The following is a 5035-nucleotide window of genomic DNA, read 5'->3' on the forward strand; positions in this document are numbered from 1 at the left end:
AAAAAAAAAAAAAAAAATCCTGTAAGCCAACAGATATTAATGCACTTCGTTATCCTGGAATTTGAACTAAAAACTAGGAAATTTTAATTTAGGGAATCCAATTTTAAACTCATAACTTACTGTGAAATTCAGTTCTCGAAGTTCCTCGATGACACAGCTGGAAAAAAAATGGAATTCTTTGGCACAGAAAACATTTTACATACGGTAATGTCTGATTTGTGATACTGTTGTTTGGCCTCATAGTTGATCCCATGATAGAACAATCCAGATGTTGCAGTAAGCCATATGGCCAACATGGTCTTGCTAATGCATGTAGTAATGGATCAGGTCTTGGTGATGTTATCAATAACCAGATCAGAAGAGTGATGCAATGCAGATGGTGTATCATATTATGTGTTTATAGTATAAAAATGACTCCAGATCATGTATGCATGGCAGTTTTGTTCTATGGTCTTTCCATTATTGTTTAACAAGGTCTGAGTTACGAATAAGTGTAAATAATTTAAGCAGAAGTAATCTATATCCACCAGCAGCACCTGCATGTGAGACTAAAATCTGAATCTGACCAATGAAACATTTTCAACAGAAAAATTCCAGCAGGACTTTGAGGGGAGGTAAAACAAGCACCACTGGAGAGGAAGATTTGCCTAACAGTTAAGGGCTTTCAATTTCCTACTTCAAAGTCTAGCCTTGCCACTAACTGTGTGAACCTGGGAAAGTTACTAAAATTCTCCACATTTCAGTTTTCTAATCTGTAAAAAAGGAAAGATGTTAATATCCTCTCATAGAGGTATTGTGAGATTTGAAGGAGTCCATGCATGAAAGCCGCATACAAAAGTAATAGTGCTTGACACATAATAACCTTAAAACTGAAAACCTGAGCAGATACAAAATACATACAAACTATATAGAGATTAGTGAGAAAGGATACTCAAGATCAAGATCTATCCCCAGTATGTACCAAGTGGTTGGCATAGTATCTTATCTAACCTTGTTTCCCAGTCTCAAATTATGGCCCCATTATAACTTTACTTCCACCATAAAAAAATCTTAATTTTTATTTTATGATTATATTGTATGAAGACAAATATGTTAATATATATTAAAACATCATTTCACCTAAATATTTAGTTCTGCTTTCTCCTGATTTTAAAAGAAATTACAATATTTTCATTGGTTCCTGAAATTCCCACAAACCCGAGCCACTGTGGCTAATGGAGAAGCTGCCCTACATCAAAGACCATTATTTCCATTTAACTTGAAAATCAGAAGGGTTAAGACACTTAATGCATATTTACAAATTTAACATGTGGTCAAACAAGGACATAAATTCAAGTTTAACTCTGGAGTGCATTCTCTTCCCTTTTCATCTCTGCTTCTGCAGGGGAAATCCATCTGAAATGCACCAGGTTTTCCTTTGCCACTACCTCTCATCACACTCCCCGGGCCATCTTCTCCAGCTCAGCTTTCTCTTGCTGGTATTTCTCTTGCTAGGTCTGATCTCTTCCCTTAGCATGTCCAGAAAGTACCTCTTTCTTCTAGTAGTCAAATATTATTTTTTCCCTTCCAGTTAGTAACCACATTAAAAGCAATCAAACAGGCTATGTTTCACAAAGGTATTAATGATCAATAATGGCATATGCTCCCCATTCAAGAATATTCATATTTTAGCCAAAGAATCCTGAAGTTGAAAGTCTTTCATGTGAAAGATTGCCTTGATAATTGACTTGATTTGCTACAGCTGCGGTAACAAAGCACCAAAAATTGGATGGCTTAAAAAAAATTAATTATCTCACAGATCTGGAGGCTAGATGCTCAAATTCAAAACATTGGCAGAATGTGCTGGGGGCTGTTGAAGGAAGGATCTGTTAAAGGCTTCTTTTCTTGGCTTCAAAATCTGTGTTTTCTATTTTCTCTGGGTCTCTGCACATTGTTTTCCTTCTATATGTGTTGCTACAAATTTCCCCTGTTTATAAGGGGAAGTCATATTGGATTGGGGCCCACCTTAATGACCTCTTATTAACTTGATTACATCTGTGAAGAAACTATCTCCACCTAATGGTGCTTTATGAGGTGCTGGGGGTTAGGAAGTCAACATATGAATTTGGGGTGATACACCTTAATCCATAATAGTAATATTATAGATTTAAATATAACAAAATACCAATTGTGGAGAACTTTTTGAGCAGAATATTTTTGTTCAACTTCCCTTATACCATCTATTAATAACAAGGAAAAAAGTTCCATCAATCTCCTTGTGGGCAATGCCTACATTAAGAACCAATACCTTCCTTTTCCAGTATGCCACCAAATACCCTTTGCTGACTTTCTCTTCCTCTCTATTCACCTCTAACCACCTTTCTGTTCTGCCCTTTAAATGAATATAAGCATATTAATATTACGAGATGAAGGACTATAATGCATCTAAACCAGGATTTCACAACTTTGGCTCTACTAGCATTTGGGGTCAGATAAATTTTTGTTGTAAGGGGATAGGCCATCATGGTAGGACATTCAGTCTTATCCTTGGCTTCTGCTGATGAGATGCTAATAGCACCCCCTTCTCACAAGATAGGATAGCCCAAAGTGTCTCTAGACATTATCAAATGCCCTTAGGCTGCATGGGAACGTTGGTGCAAAATCACCTCCAGTTGAAGATGACTTCTCTGAACAAATGTCGTTGAAGATCTTAGGCCAACAAGGTAGTAACAGTTACTTTATAGAAGCTTTATATTAGGATAATTCCCAAAGAAGTTTAATAGCTTTTAGAACAAATCTATACTCTTTTTCCTTTAAGACGAAGTAGGAGCTAAAAGAGGTTGAGCACCAACACCTACTAATAAAAACTTTATGGTACTTGAACAATAATGCTGACTGAACTTAATGGTTAATAAAACAGAATTGTGTCTTTCCCCCACTCCTTAGACTGGGAGCTGAATTATTTTCCCCTTTTCACGCCAATGATCTTTTAGAAACCATGCATGCTTATAACACTGATAAAGACAATTTATTGTGATGTGCTTATTTTACCATAATTAGTAAATAAGAATTATTTTCTGAATATTTTGTGTGAAATGTGAAGGAGAGAGTTTCATTTTAGAAGTCAAAATGAAGTCTCTTACTTCTATCCCTAGCTTGTTCTTTTACATCATTCTTGCTTCTGTAACAAAATACCTTATCCTGTGTAATTTGTAAACAACACAAATTTATTTATCACAATTCTGGATACTGGGGAAGTTCAAGATCTAGGCACCAGCAAATTCAGTATCTGGCAAAAGTTGCTCTCTGCTTCCAGGATGGTGCTTTCTCACCGTATCCTTACATGGCAGAAGAAATGGAAGGGAATAAGGGGGAGGTTGGGAGTCTTTCTTCAACCTCTTTCTAAGCTTGTTAATCTCATTCATGAGGGGTCCACCTAATATGGTTTGGCTGTCACCCCATCCAAAGGTCATCTGGAATTGTAGCTCTCATAATTCCCATGTGCTGTGGGAGGGACCCAGTGGGAGATAACTGAATCTTCATGGCAGTTTCTTTACTGTTCTCAGGGTAGTGAATATGCCTCATGAGATCTGATGTTTTTATAAGGGGTTTATCCTTTCACTTGGCTCTCATTCTTTCTTGTCTGCCACCATGTAAGATGTGCCTTTTGCCTTCCACCATGATTGTGAGGCCTCCACAGCCACATGGAACTGTGAATTCACTAAACCTCTTTTTCTTCATAAATGACCCAGTTTTGGGTATGTTTTTCTCAGCAGCATGAAAATTGACTAATAAACAATCCTTATGACTTAATCACCTTTCAAAGGCCCAACCTCTTAACATATGGGAATTAAGTTTGAACATGAATTTTGGAGGGAACACAAATATTCTAACCATAGCATTCCACCCCAGCCCCCTAAAACTCATGTTCTTCTCACACAAAAAATAGTTTCATTTCATCCCATAGCCCCAAAAGTCTTAACTGTTCTCGCTTTAACTTTAAAACCTAAGCTCTGAAGTCTCATCTAAATGTCATCTAAATAATAAGATATGGGTGACACTCAAGGTACAATCATTGAAGCAAATTAGTCTTCATCTGTGGACCTATGAAATTAAGCAAGTTATGTGCTTCCAAAATACAATGGTTGTACAAGCATAGGATAGACATTCCCCTTCCAAATAAGAGAAAATAGAAAAGAAGAAAGGGATAATAGGTCCTGGAGTAATCCAAAACCCAACGAGGTCAACATTAAATCTTAAGAATAACCTTCTTTGACTTTATTCCCTGCTTTCTAGACATACTAAGACAATGTTGGTCCCCAAAGGCCCCAAGAAGCCCCATTCCATGGCGATGCTGCGTGCAGCCTTCATGCCTTGGAGTCAGGTACCTGCATCTCTCTCTGGCTGCTGTTGCACTCTAATGGCTGCCCCATTCTGGGGTCTCTGGGGTGGCTCTGCCTCCATGGCTCCACTCAGCATTGCCCTAATGGGGACTCCATGCAGCAACCCTGCCTTTGTGGTAGTTCTCTCCCTGGGGCCCAAGGCTCTCTGAGGCATCCTTCGAAATCCAGATGGACTCAGCTGTACCTCTACAGTTCAGGCATTCTATGTGCCTGCACAGTTAACACCATGTGGTGACTGCCAAAGTTTACCCCAGTACCTTTTGGCACTTTGGCCTGAGCTACACTTGGGCCTGGTCAAACCACAGCTAGAATGGACAAAGAGCACTGTAGCAGAATTCAGGAAGCAGAGATTTGTGGCAGCACTAGGCAGTGAACCAGTGAACCCCAAGGTCCCAGAGGTGCCCTGGGTCCCTCCTTGAAACTTTTTGTCCTCAAGCTCCCAACACTCTTGTCCTGTGATGAAAGTGGCAATCTTGAAGATCTCTGAAATGACTTTGACGTCATTCTTTCATTGTCTTGTGAACAGTATCTGGCTTCCTTATACCCATGCTAATCTCCTTATCAGATGCTTATTTTGCCAGTTTCTTGGCATTCTCTCTTGACCATGCTTCTTTATTTATTATTATTATATTATTATTATTATTATTATTATT

Source organism: Mandrillus leucophaeus, unplaced genomic scaffold (genome assembly GCF_000951045.1).
Source record: "Mandrillus leucophaeus isolate KB7577 unplaced genomic scaffold, Mleu.le_1.0 Scaffold144, whole genome shotgun sequence".
Lineage (NCBI taxonomy): Eukaryota > Metazoa > Chordata > Mammalia > Primates > Cercopithecidae > Mandrillus > Mandrillus leucophaeus.